The following is a 15,161-nucleotide window of genomic DNA, read 5'->3' on the forward strand; positions in this document are numbered from 1 at the left end:
CCATCTCCAGACAAGGAAGAGTATTTTGTTTGCTAGTCTACCGTGGCACCCTTTCCTGCCACGGTCAGGGTTATTTCTCTCTCCCTATCCCTCATGGCATGCACCTAATGGTTCTAACTCAGCTTGTCTCTTTTGTGTAGTAAGCCATCCCAGCAGGACACCTCCCCGAAAGAGCCTAAGCCGGAACCATAAAAATAAAATTTTCCCTTCTCCCCACCACCAAACCATGCCCTCTGATCCTCTAACCTCCCGACCTCACCATGCTCTATATTGGCTGGGTACAGGCTGGTGGTGCCTGGGACTTGCGCTTGCCTTCATTCCATATGTGTCCATAACTTGCCTACTGCCCATTCGTCTGCCGTGGTCTGGAGGCTCGCCGTCCGTATTTTTTGACCTTTTATGTGGGCTGTTTTTTGTTTTCCCGCTCCATTCAAGAGCTGGGCTTTATTTGATGATGGGCCTTACATTTCTTTGGCCCATTCCTTGGTTTCCTTTATTTTTTTGCAATGTCGTACTGTTATTTCTACTGTAATAACTTAATCCTGCTGGGCCTCTTTTGGGCTAGCCATTTATTCATTCTCTTAATGGCTTGGCATGGCCACTATTTTGCTTTTACTTATGGGCTCCCATGTCCCTTTGGGCTTTCCTTAGGGCATCCTCGGCCCGTTTGCTTTCTTTGGGCTTCCTCGGCCCTTTTACTAATTCCACATTCCCATGGGCTTTTTACTAACTTTATTGGGCTTCCCTGGCCCAATAACCTTATTCTCATCTTTGGGGTTTATGGGCCTGCCATAAACCCCTTACTTTCTTAGTTTGCATTACCTTGGGCCTGCGGCAGCCCTTTCTCGCTTTTCTACCTCATACACTACCCATGGGATGCTATTTCTTTCTTTCCGAGCTTCTTTGAGCCTACTTGCCTCTTCGAGACCCATTTGTTTATTTCTTGGGCCTGTGATCCATTATTCTTGCCACTTGAGCCTAATGGTTTTGCTGTCTACTTTGTTAATTCTTTGTTGCCCTTGTTATTGGGCTTTCTTTCTCACAAATGGCCCTCAACAAACCTTTCTGTAGATTCTTTCCAAATACTTGCAATCATGGCTCCTTTGCAGGTTTGATTGAGTGTAGCCCCCACTATGGGCTTTTGCCAAGAGCTCATAACCATGGTTCCTTTGCCAGCTTCTAGCCAAGATTCCATGACCACGACCCCTTTTGCTGGCTTTTGCTACTAAGACCCATATTCCTTGGGTTTCTTCTTCGCTTGCTTTGAGTATGGGCATATTTAGATGGAGCTTGCTTCTTGCTTCATGGTTGGCTAGTAATAGCCAAAAGTCAGCGGCTTCTAATATAGAATTTTCTCATGACATACCCACATCTTTCTAGGACATCATGCTTCTTTATTCTTATGGCAGAATGCCTTTGCAGCAAAACACCTTCAATAAAAACCATGTAATAGTTTTCTGTAGCAAGAAGATAAGCAACTCTATTCATGGCAGAATGTGTGTCAGCAATTGTTTTTGCTATTTCCCTCTTGTCCACAAGTTCAAAGAAGGAGCTTTGAGTTTGTCATTGTCACAAAGTTCTTCTAGGATGAGACATGGGTATCAATGAGATTCATAACTTGAAAAGTGATGGTGGAGTTGCGCAGTACAAGTGATCTGATACATTCTTTCTTAGAAATATCATAAAGATCATGATCATTAATGCCACTCTAGGCGTAAATCCTCTGAGGTGCTTCAAAGAAAACTTCTCAACTCTTCAAGGTTGTTGAATCGATTTGCTAGACCCAATAATGGACAAAGAGCAGTTTGCAAGCAGCTTGTAGATTTGGGCTTCTTTATGGAGAGTACGTAATAATTGAATGATTGGCTTCATTCCAAGGTCTGGATTTAATTTGGACACTAGCAGCTTGAAAAGGATTCATTATGCAAAAAGTAACGTGTTGCCAGCCTCCTAAGCTTGTATCTTTCACTGTGCTTTTGCGGCAGAATACATTCTGTCAAGTATTGCATGAATGGGCTTCTCCAATCCTCGCTGGTGAACACAGCGTAACTTTCCTCTCTGTCTGCTGTGAGCTGGCAGATCCCACACTGGGTTTGGACTTGATCTGCATCTTTACCCATACTTGGCTAGTAGAAGCCTGCCCTTTGAAGTCTGTGGTAAAGGCTGACCTCCCTGCGGGATCCGCAAGTCTTGTTGTGTACTTCTTTCAATTTTCTATGGGCCTCCTCCTACCCCACGCATCTAGACAAGACCCCACCTGGCATCCTGCAGTACAACGTGTCACGACCCAAACCTATATTTCAGAGTTTAGAGCATGATCGGCATGTTAATATCAAGTTTACCTCAATATTAACACGAACCAACCTAACTGAAGGTACATATCAAGAATTGTTTGTTCAATTCCTGCTTATTGTCTTGCATAAAAGCCAATATATACAAAAATGATGGCAACCCTGACATTTCATTTCCTTCAAACTTGGAAACAAATACCACCTGTCTGAAACTTAAGGTATTCAAGTAAAAATTTACATAGCTAAACGTTTAGCAAAACTCTTATTACAAACCTAACCCCAAAGACATACAACTGGTGTTCAAAATAGACTACAGTACCGAATTACATATGTGCTCAAAGGATCAAGTACATCTTGATTCCTTCTATACATCAAAAGAGCTAACTACTATACAACAAAACTCTACATTCTAATAAAACGAGAAAACACAGAATCCTTGCCACCTCTCATACTCTCGCTGCTTCCAGGAAGAACCTGTGCACTGAAATATAATAGGGTGAGCTGCGAAGCCCAGTAAGGTTTTAAAGCTCCATGGGCCTTTAATAAGAATGCATGTAAAACAAATAGTTTATGGATATGCCAACTTTGATCAAACAGCCTTCATACTATTCATATTGCTCTTAAATAACTTATGAACTTTTGAAATAAAAATATTTCATTTTCCTTTCATATAAAAAAAAATTAAAGGACATAATAGGGAACATACGTATAATTTCGTAACCTTATCTTTATAACAAAGACTATAAAATGTTTCATCATAAACTTCTTTTCATGAGAGCTTTTAATTTTCATAATGCATTTTAACAAAATCATTCTCTCATGCTCAATAACATAATGTAGCTATTCATAACATATTAGTTAGTCCACTTTTGATAAGTCTGTACAGAGAAGGCCTCATCACATTTGGGTAACCTCGTGTGCATGATATTGTCCTCTTTGAGAGGCCTGATGGCACATCTCCTCAAGGTTTTATTTCTCCCTGCCGTCCGTACACATTGGGGAGAAGGCCTTATTCAGATTAGAGTTACGGGCAACCCCATTTCCTCTACTTTAAATGGCCTAGAGTTACGGGCAACCCCATTTCCTCTACTTTAAATGGCCAAACAGATAACATCTTTCCATGGAAAGCCAATAATTAACCCCTATTGGCTGAGTTCAGAACATAACAGTGGAATAACCTGAACGCTATATTATTCTGATAGCTTTACTTTTACATAATTATTTCATAATAGTAGCATATCCACTTCATTCTAAAATATTATGTTCGTGACATAGGTACTAGCATTAATATGCAAAATTATCATATACATAAGGTTGAACAACTCACGAACATATACTTTACTTAAATCATGCTTATATGTAATATCTCAAATCGACAAGTTTTAATGCATATTAGTTTTCGAAATAAACTTTATACTTATTAAAAGCACACGTCACAAGTCCTTTACCTGAAAACAGAAGGCGCGAGAGATTGTACATGAGGAGCTCAAGTATCCGTGTTCTCGTTCTCGCCACCTAAACGAAAAGAACCAAAACTTATTATGGACAAACTCTTCCTAATACATAAACTTATACCTAAATCACCACCTAACTCTCAAACTCAAGGAAATCCTAATTCCCATCACATAAAGTTCCCAAAACATATGATACAATCATCAAACATATTTGCAGCCAAACCATAGAGAAATCAATCCATAAAATTTATATATGCTTCAAACATACCAAAGGATGAGTGTATAAAATTATAACTCAAAACATACAACCTAACTTGAGAATTAAAGCCACAAAGTTAGGTGTAGTATATATTGCTCACTGCTCATTACAGCCACGTATGCTCCATTTGTAAAATACAAACGGGCTGTCAACAGACCTCCAATTGTCATGAAATTTTACAGAACTACTCCCCTGTATGTCCAATATAAACCATAAAAATTTCGGAGTCAAAGCATTAACCCATGATTTACTAAAAATCACACAATGCAGTATACTCAAAACTGTCCTGACAGAATTTCTTGCAACTTACAAATTAAACCACTAATTTTATGTTCATCCAAATGCTGTGAGACCACTTCTATAACAACCATATGTGTCTTAGAATTCATAAAAACTACTCCTTGCATCCTAATTCACAAAATAAAATTTAATACAGAATTTTCTTGTAGTAAACATCAACTCTGTCACAGAGACAGCTTCAGTACATATTCTTACAAAATCATCAACAAATAGCAATAGGTCTTAATTTCATTTGGGTATTTTTATACCTATAGTATACATATTAAAATACCCTAATAAGCATTCAATTGATCAAAATATCATCAAGCTTCAAGTAACTAAAACAGAATCACCAATTCAACTTCCAGAAACAGAGTAGAGAACAAAGAGGGAAAATAAACAAACAAATTTTACTATCCAAAATACACAAAATCAGATGAGGTTTAACTTACTTACCCACACACTTTGAAGATAAAATCTTAGGGTTAATTGTCTAATTTCTTCTTCAAAGAAACTAGAATTTTTGGTGAGAAAGGGAGGGAGAGATGTTGCCGTGTAAGGAAGGAAGAAGAAAGAAGAACAAAGAAAGGGGAAATAGAGAAAGAAGAAAAGCAGCTGCTGGACTTCAGAAGCAGCCAAGAAAATCAGAAAAGTAAGAAGACTTTTGGGGCTTGGGTACGTGTATGGCTAGGGAGAAACAAATATCACAAACATCTTTTCCAATTTTTCTTGTATTCACACACACACATATAAATATATATATATATATATATATATATATAAACTTTGCATTCACACTTACCTACAAAGAATAAATAACACATTACCCACACACACATATATATATCCTTAATTTTATAAAGTTATAACTAACACATTAAAATGGCATATATGTTCTATAATATAACAAAATCAAAGTTTCATGCACTTAAAAGTAATTAAAATAATGACATGCATATAAACCCATAAATTAATTAGGCAATTAGGTTGGGGTGTTACACAACGCCTCTCTCACCAGGACGTAGTCTTTTAGTATCTTTAATTCTGCAGCGCCTTATCCTCTCATCAAGACTTCCCTTATGGGGATTCGCCAATCCCCTTCACACTGTCCTTCTAAAACCTTTCTTTCAACATCTTAATAATAGACTTTTTCCTCTTGCTGACTTCTATCTTGGTGCTATCCCCTTCGAAAATTATTTGTGAGCCTAATGAGTCCAACGCATCCGCAAATCGGTTTCCGTTCCTTGGAGTATGTTCTATTTCGAAGGTTGAGAACTTTTCCTCCATCTTCTAGGACATTGCTCTGTATAGGGTTAGGCTGGGTTCCTTTAAGGAGAAGCTCCATTTAGTATGGCAGACCACTAGGTTCAAATCACCCATTACTCTTAAATGCTTGATTCCCATTTCGAGGGCCATGGCTAGACCGGTTAGGTAGGCTTCGTATTCTGCCGTATTGTTAGAACAGGGAAATTCTAACTTGAATGAAAGCACCACAGCCTTGTCTTCTTCATGATACAAAACTACTCCCACTCCTCCTAATTGGGTAGTAGAAGACCCATCAAACTTCATCACCCATTGCTCTCTAACTTCTTCTGCCATAGCCACCTCTCTCGGGAATTCATCATCCAGCGGGAATTCTTCTTTTTCCGGAAACTGTGCCAATAGATTTGCTATAGCCTGGCTCTTTATTGCTTTGGGCGTTCCCGTTTTTAAGTCATATTGTGGCAATTGTAGCAATCATTAGGATATTCTGCCGATGAACAATCTGCATTTTTGGGATTCTGCTACGAAATATTCTGCCAATGAACATTCTACATTTCTGGGATTTTGCTATGAAATATTCTGCCGTTGAATATTCTGGAATTCAGTAGATTTTGCTGTAAATAATCTGCAGAGAGATCTACATTCTGGTTTCTAAAATTTTTTTGCTATAAAATATTCCGTAGATGAACATTCTGCACTTTTGAAATTCAGCAGATTCTACTGTGAACAGTCTGCCGAAGGATCTATACTTTTTGCTATGAAATTTCTACGGAGGGACATTTTGCACTTCTGGAAAAGTCTGCTGAAGGATACTTCACAAAGGAAATATTCTGCACTTCTGAAATTCAGCAGATTCTGTTGTGAACAATCTGCCAAAGGATCTGTACTTTCTGCTACGAGATTTCTGTGAAGGGACATTTTGCACTTCTAGAAAAGTCTACTGGAAGATACTTCACGGAGAAAATAATTATTCCCAGCAGTATAGTAATGATGAAAGTTTTCCTTTGGCTTCTATAGCTTCATTTTTTTGTTTCTAGCTTTTGGCTCTTGAGAGGAAGTAGAGCTGGAATCATTAGGATGGAAAAAATGACTGAAACCTTGTGAGGGAATGAAGGGATTTTTCTCCTCTAAATGCTGAACCCAAAGGTGGAGATGGAGAGAGTTTAGAAAGCTTCTAGTGTTTCCCCAATAGAAATGAGCAAATGGCTTAGAAAGCTTTTTAGGAGAGCTACATGTTTGAATAAGTGGCTTGCCACATGTCTCACATGCATGATAAGGAGAACAAGTGGCATCTAAAGGATAGGACCAAATATTGTAAAGGCCATCTATTGTAAAGTTCTCAGGGAATTTTTGTTGTAGAACTTGATGGTGTTGCAGTGATATTTTGCTATTGCATTTTGCTTATGATACTGCTCTGTTTTAACGATGCTGTGTGCTGCTACATATTTCTGCTACGGTACTGTCCTGCTGTAACGCTGCTACATTCTACAATAGAATTATGCTATGTTACTGTCCAGCTGTAACGTTGCTGCATTTTGCCACAGAATTCTGCTACGGTACTGTCCTACTGTAACGTTGCTGTATTCTGCCACAAAATTCTGCTACGGCACTATCCTGCTGTAATGTTGCTGCAATATTCTGCCATAGAATTCTATATAGGACTGCTATGACATTTTGGATACTTTCCTAAGAGTATAGCTTTAAAGGTTCAAGAACATCTGCATGTCTTGCTTTGGTAAGGACTTGGAAACATGTTTGCGAGGGAGAAATATCTCATTCTCCCCATCTTGATCCCAACTCCCCAGCGGAGTCGCCATTTTAATGTGGTGGGCCTTTTTATGGTTAAAGTGGGCTGGGCTGCCTTCTGCGGTATTGGGCCCAAGTATTTTGAGTAAGGGAGTTGAGATCGGTCCAACTGCAACTCAATTTGGTCCGGCTTGTGCGCAAACTATGTCTCGTCTACCAGGAGCACGCTTACGGCGGGCAGAACGTGATGCTTATCCTCTGTTTCTGCCACAGAAGTAACTTTTCTCCAGTTTCTGTCGCAAAATGAACTTTTCTCCAGTTTCTACCGCAAAAGGAATTTTTCTCCAGTTTCTGCCGCAGGACTGACTTTTTTGCTATGTAGCAAAACTTTCTACTGTGCAATAAAACTTCCTGCTGTGCATTAAAGCTGTTTGTTGTGCTTTAAAATTGTCTGCTATGCTTTAAAGCTGTCTGCTGTGCTTTAAAGCCTTCTGCCGTGTAGTAAAACCTTTTGCAATGTGAATGACTACTTTTCGTTTTTACTACAGAAATACTTTTCTACTTCCTACACATAAACAAATCTAAAGCTCAAATAATATACCCATCAAACAAATGTTAGTTTAAATGGGTTAGCATATTCTCAAATATATACATACATGTATGAGTGTATATACTTATACATATTCACATATACATATATAAAATATATTTTGCAGAACATGAGAAACAAGATATATGTATATATATACTTATGGCAGGATAATGATTAATTTGTGTCAACAGGTAATAACAAATAAAGAAGAAAGCTTCCACAGAAAAGGTTTAGCTAGTATAATAACTAACACAGTAAATATAATGAGAATATGCTACAGCAGAATAACTAGTACAAAAAGTAAAGATACCACAGTAGGACCACTGATGCAGCAGATATGATAAAAACGTTCTACGGCAGAATAACTAAATACAGCATATATAATTTATAATGAGATAAATCAAGTATATTTGCAATCAAAATCAAGTATTGAATCTTCCCATAGGATAAGTAAACCAAGAAAGAACCCAAACCCTAACTTGAACAACCTTGTCATAGGTTTTTGCCATCAAAGTTGTGCATTTTGGAGAATAGGCCTAAATGGCTACTAACTATTACTTTTGGGGACATCAAAGAGTGGGTTTGTTAAGAGGGAGGGAAAAGATGGTCTATTGATGCATGCCCCTATTCTTGCCGTATTTTCTCTCTTTGTTTTACCACTTTCTTTCTTTCTCTCCGTTCTTTCTTTACTCTTAGTTTCTTATTACTCTCCTGCCGTGGGTTGTTCCCCCTTTTTGGTCTTTCCTTTTCCTGGGTACCTCTCTCTGGGTGCTTACTACTCTCTTACCATGAGTTTTCCTCCCTTAAGTGCTTCCCTCCATTGGGTTTCTCTCTTTCGGTGTTTTTTTTCTCTTCTCCTGTTTTTCCTTTTCTTCCTCTGTTTTTCCTCTTCCATTCCTCCCTTTTTTTTTGCCTGGTTGCCTTCCTTTTATAGCCAACCGATTTAATGGGATTTCTCCCTTTTACCCCTAGGGCTTCACCAACTGTTTTTGGTTTGTTGTGGGCATCCTTTCAAGATTACCCACTCACCCATTGGTTGCCCAGACCACTGCCATTGTTCAGTTCATGTCTGCTGCACCACTACCTTTTTCACAACAAAATTCCCTTTTGTTTGTTCCTGCTGTATACCTCTACCTCACTACCTAGCTCTATGGCATGCATCAGATGGTCTCAACCATTTATTACTTCTTTTGGGTAAGATACTATCCTAACAAGATATATTCCCCAAAAGAAGTCACGGCAGGAAACCAAATATAGACCCCCTTTTCCCCCCCACCACCAAACCACGCCCTCTGAATCCCTTTGACTGTGGGCCCACCTCCCTTGTATTGGCTGGGTACAGGTTGGTGGTGCCCTGGCCCTTCTGTGCTTGCTCTGCTATCTTCTGTGTTTGCCTCCCACGCCGTTTTTGCTGTAGCAGATTAGCTTTGTTTTGGTCTGCTGTGTGTTTTGTCTTATTTCTTCACGCGTTTCCTGTTACGTTTGTCATTTTCCTTTGGTTTGGCTTTTCTTTCCTTCACGTGATTCCTGCTACTGACACTTCCTACCGTTCTTTATTTCTTTTCATCGTGCTTCTTTATATCAGTTTTCACGCTTATCCTTTTATACAAAAGAATTTGGGCCTTTGTGGGCTATATAATGTTGACTGGATCAAAAGAGTTTTGGGCCCAATTTGTCTTTGTCTGCCAAAGCCATTCTGCCAGGGAATTATATTATGCGGCTGATTTGTATTCTGCAGCAGATCTGTATTCTACGGCAGATTTGCGTTTTGCTATAGATTGCTTTCCCTTGCATTTCTTTCTTTGGACCTCTCTTGCTCTTTGGTCTTCTTGGTGGGCCTTTGGGCCTTACTTTTTCATTGGGCTTTCTTCCTCATAGGCTTTTGGATATGGATTTGTAAAAATGGGCATCAACAGTGGTTAACTTAGTGGTTTTCATCTAGACCTACCATTAACATCACTTTTTCATTTACCAATAAGCACTCGCCACATTAGCAGTTTGTAAAATAGTTTGTATCTCTAGTATCACTCATAAATTAAAGGAAATTTTACAACATGTTTTAGCTTTCAGTAAACCTGCTCACTCTTTTCTTCCAAAATCAAAATGAAGTATCAAAGTATAGACATACTAAATAGAAAGAAAAATAAATGCCATACACTATTTATTTTCCCTTATGAATTGAAAATGTTAAATGATTTATTCCTCTTGTCTCAAATTATGTTTATTTAAATCTATTGAAGGTAAGGAAATTTGGCCTATTCCAAAGGTAGAGTGCTAGGGAGATTTCAATATATGAAAACTCTCTATTTTCTATTGATAATAGGCATTTTATTTTGGGGTTTAAAACTCTAATTAAAATTCATAGAAGAAAAGAACACACAAATGTGGTTAGGCATATTTTAGCCACATGATAGAAACTTGAAATATTTTCAAATTCAACTTGTAAATGTGAAAATTATTACTCTTGTAAGGACACGATTCGTGACGGACCGTAACAGTGTTGGGTTCGCACGTAAAAAAGGCCCAAACAATATCATTTGTAGAGCGTGGGTTTGAAAGGCTAGGCCTTGGTCGCCAAACGGTGGGTTTTACGTGATATCCATACATGGTTAAGTCGTCTTCGCCTTAGGAGTCTTTCTCCTGGAGGCGAGCTGGGAGGCTCTGGTTTTTGGCCATTTTTCCCAGCCCCCCTTATGAATTACTTACTTTTCCTTTTATACTAGCCCGTGTTTTTTTATCCTTCGTCCATGTGTAGGATCGACATTCCAAGACTGATACTTGTCCCATCAGCCCATACCCGAAGTGGTTGGGGGTGGTTGAAAAAGCTGGAGTGTACGGCTCTGTCAGGTGCAGAGTATTGAATGGCAGTAAGAGCAGCTTTCCCTAGTCGTTACACTTTCCAGCGTCTCCTTTTCTATTGGCACAGATATTTTAGATTTTTTCCCAAGTTGTTTCTATACCATTTTTGCCCTTTCTTCTTGTGAGATCTCGGACATGCCGAGGACTGAATCGTCCTCGGCTGTGTCCCAAGGCTATTTCGTACTTGTCTTGCCGAGCCCAGGCCATCACCTTCCTCGGCTTGGGCCTTTGGACCCCAACATGTAAGTGGGCCTGGCCCACGAACCATTGGGCCCCACAACTCTCATTGTGGGGAAACTTTTCTATGGAAAATTATTACACATTCCTCTTATATAGATTTATTTTATTTTATTTTATTTTTTTATGGGATCTCTTATATAGATTTGTTTTGGTTTCCATGTGTCATGTGTGAGAGACCCATATGTAAAGATTCACTATTATGTGAGAGACGGTACATAACATGGCCAGTGCACCAAATTGCTTCACTTCTACATCTACTGACAATTCTATAGAATATATGAATGAGAAAATCAAGGGTGAACGGCAATGTAGCAGCCTTTCAAGCTCCTTTACGGAGATATATATACATATCGATGAAAATAAGCTTGATGACCTTGTTTTCCACTGAAATCTCATTCTTCTTTGGCTCTCTTATTTCCATTCCCTTTAACGTTAGGGCATGCCACTATGATGGGCAAATCAATTCTCATTAAAGAGTAAAAAATTACACACACACCAAAAAAAAAAAAAAAAAGTGGAGATTCTATAGTTCACAATTACACCCATACGAAACGGAATGCCGAAGAAAAAACTTATTTACCCACGTGCCTTATACATAGAATGGATAAATACAACAAATAATAACTTTTAATTAAAATTGAAAAAAAAACAAAAAACAAAAAAAAACAAAAAGAGTAACTGAGTAAGGGATTAATTCAGCATATACAATATTTCATCGTATCTTGAAAAACACAAAAGACTTAATTGAATTACTGCAATTAAACATTTATTTTATTGGCATAAAATTAACATGAGAATTGCCTTTATGAAAGGGATGAACACCATGCTACAATTTTGTTTTGGGCAATTTACTTGCGACATTTCTTGGTTTTTTTTTTTGGTGGTGAGAATAGGGTTCAAACTTAGAATCTTTTAACAAAATGAAATCACACACACTAAAACACATGCATATTAAGAGTGCACCTTGTATGTGACATTACATAATCCATTTATTATATTAGCATAGTTAATTTTTGTGGTCTCAATAATGTTCATCCCTAACTTTTGGTTGGGTCAATTCTATCTTATGGTTACTACTTTTTCTTGTATGTTATCTAGACCAAATCATAATCAACCATAAAAAAAAATAAGAAAATATTTTCAGAATTACAAATTCTATGTAGAATAAAGACACTCATACATATGAGCAAGAATAAGATTCTAAAAAAAAGCGTACTAAGATAATTATCATAGAAATGAGTTAAAGGAATGCTTCTGCCTTAGAGAAAGAAAGGAACTTAAATTTTTTTTTTTTTACATTAAATTGCTTCAAGGGAGAGAGGGGGAGAGCTTCTATTTATGTTATCTTTTAGCAACTGACTTGCATTCATAAAAAATAAGGATACATGGTATGTCCCTAATAATAAGGATACATCGTATTTTCCTGATTTTAGGGGATCAGGAGATGTGTATTCGTAGAGATAAAGATAGTGTATTCTAATTTTTAGGAAAAAAAAAAAGTATCAAACGTGTGTGAGATATATCTAAATAGAATGTGTGATAATTTTTAGAAAAAAAGAAAGAATTTTTTAGGAAAAGAAATAATATCTTTAATTTTATTTTTATTTTTTAAATGGAACTTGAGGCTAAATCAAAAGTTATAATTTTGAACATTGTTAAATTAAAAAAACCTTAAATTTAGGATTTGAATATTATCTTTGAAATTGTCTGTTTTTTAAAATTTTTAAAAAATGGAAAAAAAGGAAAAAGCGAAAACACCATTTTAGTCCTTACATTTTTGGGTCACAGTCAATTTGATCTCTACATTTTAGTAACAATCAATTTGGTCCCTGTAATTTTCATATTGCAATCAATTTATTTTCAACTTGTAAGTTAAAAATAATAAGAACCAAATTGGCTGTTATCAAAATATAGGGACTAAATTGACTGTAACTCCAAAATAGAGAGACCAAAATAGTGTTTTCGAACAGGATGTTGTATTTTTTTTAAGTGTGCTATTTACATGTAAAAAGGCTTTATAAGATTTTGTTATCCTTAATTTGAAAAGACTCCATTTTAACTAAAAAAGAAGAGGTAATGTTGTTACAGTAAAAAGTTGAAGTGAAAGAGGGAAATCGTGTTATGTCAATCAGGAGTATTTTGTCATAGAGTAGTAAAAATAGATAGATACGATAATTTTACTACACTAAGTTACGTGGTGGTGTCTGGTTTCTCAAAAAAAAAAAAAAAAAAGTTACGTGGTGGTTAGGTTTTATTATTGAGAAAGGAGCAGCAGGTCTTGGGCCATTGACTCTATATATATATATATATATTGTTCTGTTTATTTTATTTTTCATGTCCAGCGATGATACCCATCATCGTCATTATCATCAAGATCCTGACCATGAGTTTCTCAAAAAAAAAAAAAAAAAAGATCCTGACCATGACAGTTCAAATGATAGAAGCTATCACGAAGATGAAGAGTCACCTAATTCCTCTGAATCCTCCTTTAAACCAAAAGCTGAAGCAAAACCTCCTTGCTTAGAAAAGTCACCACGCCATGATCAGCATAAACACAATGTCTTTTCAGTCTTAGAGGTTAGACAAAAACTACTAACTCTCTGGTGTTTTCACTGTTAATTTATTTATCTCATACGCCAAGTTAAGATATGTTTAAGCTACTAGGGAAATCGATGACATCTAATCTAAATGATAGACAAGATATTTCTCCATGTCATAGCTTTTGAAGTGCTAACCAAGCATTAATCCTAATCCTATATAACTAGCTTAGGCCATGCATGCATAGAAAGTTCTGATTTGTAAAAAGGAAGTGTACGTTGAGCTTCGTGTAATTTTTTTTTTTTTTTTTTGGGAGAAGAGAGCTAGCTGTGTTTAACCATTAGAATTGTTACTCTTATCACTGGCTAAGTGCTAAGGGCTAAGGCAGTAGATTTCTTTAAATTTATTTATTGTATTTATTAATGACCTCTCATCTCTTCTCAAACAGCTTCAGCAGTTCTCTCTAAGAATCTTCTCAAACACTTGTTTCTTTCTCTCCATCAAACTCTATGGCCAGCGAAAAATTCTCAACTCCCCCATTGACGAAAAAACGTGTTTCTGATTATGCACCAGATTCAGAGGAAGAAGTTGAACTTAAGAAGAACGAGAGCAAGAACCGTATTCCTGTTGCTGTAGCCGATGCTAGTGCTACCAAACAGCCTGCCAAAACTCTGAAGAAGAAGAAGAAAAAGAAAACAACTAAGACCCATCAACCTCAATCACAAGGTGCTGATAATTGTGATGACCCTTCCACTCACAAGTCAAAAATCATATTTAAAGGATTTGAAGCTCGTATCAATGAACAAGGAGTCCAGTCTGATTATGCACCAGATTCAGAGGAAGAAGTTGAACTTAAGAAGAACGAGAGCAAGAACCGTATTCCTGTTGCTGTAGCCGATGCTAATGCTACCAAACAGCCTGCCAAAACTCTGAAGAAGAAGAAGAAAACAACTAAGACCCATCAACCTCAATCACAAGGTGCTGATAATGGTGATGACCCTTCCACTCACAAGTCAAAAATCATATTTAAAGGATTTGAAGCTCGTATCAATGAACAAGGAGTCCAGTCTGATTTCCTTCCCGAAGACACTGTTGCAGGCTTAGTGGAGCTGTGGAAATCTTTTAAGCAAGCAGAATTTGAATGCTCCCGGCGTGAGGCACACTTCAGTGAGAAGCTCTTCGAGGCCGCCCGTGATATCTACAGCTCAAGCTACTGATAGTTTACCTCATTATCCATTTTGTCCATGCGCTTAGCTTCTACTTATTAATGTCCAGGGTACATGCTTTGATGCTCAGAATTTTTGGGATTTTGTTGAGACTGGGTTTATGATATATGAGTTGTACCTGTATGTAGTTGCTATGTTTGCTTGATTCTTGTTTTTGCCTTTTGTAGTTATTTTTGCTTCTCTCTCTTTTCTGTGTTTAATGGAAGGGCGAAAGGTAGAAAATTTATTGAAAATGGGAAATGACATTTATTTAAGATTCGGTGTGATTGTAACTTGTTTGTTGTGGCTTGTCGGCTCTGTATTTAGTTTCTGGAGTCAATAAAAGCTCTTATGATCTGTCTGTTTGTATGGCATGGATTTGAGTTTGAGGAGAAGAATCAAATCCGTTGATTTGAAATCACCTCACAAACCCAC

General features: G+C 37.3%; 1 long non-coding RNA gene across 1 annotated transcript; it reads right to left on the bottom strand.

Moving 5' to 3' along the window:
* Positions 1-2,434: 2,434 nt before the first annotated feature.
* On the bottom strand, positions 2,435-4,989 carry LOC115992245. Its single transcript, XR_004092449.1, has 3 exons — positions 4,740-4,989; positions 3,740-3,806; positions 2,435-2,772 (listed from the first exon to the last, which is right to left on the bottom strand). It is a non-coding gene; the product is annotated as an uncharacterized LOC115992245 (long non-coding RNA).
* Between the last annotated feature and the right edge of the window lie 10,172 nt (positions 4,990-15,161).

This window comes from Quercus lobata, chromosome 1, assembly GCF_001633185.2.
Source record: "Quercus lobata isolate SW786 chromosome 1, ValleyOak3.0 Primary Assembly, whole genome shotgun sequence".
NCBI classification, from domain to species: domain Eukaryota; kingdom Viridiplantae; phylum Streptophyta; class Magnoliopsida; order Fagales; family Fagaceae; genus Quercus; species Quercus lobata.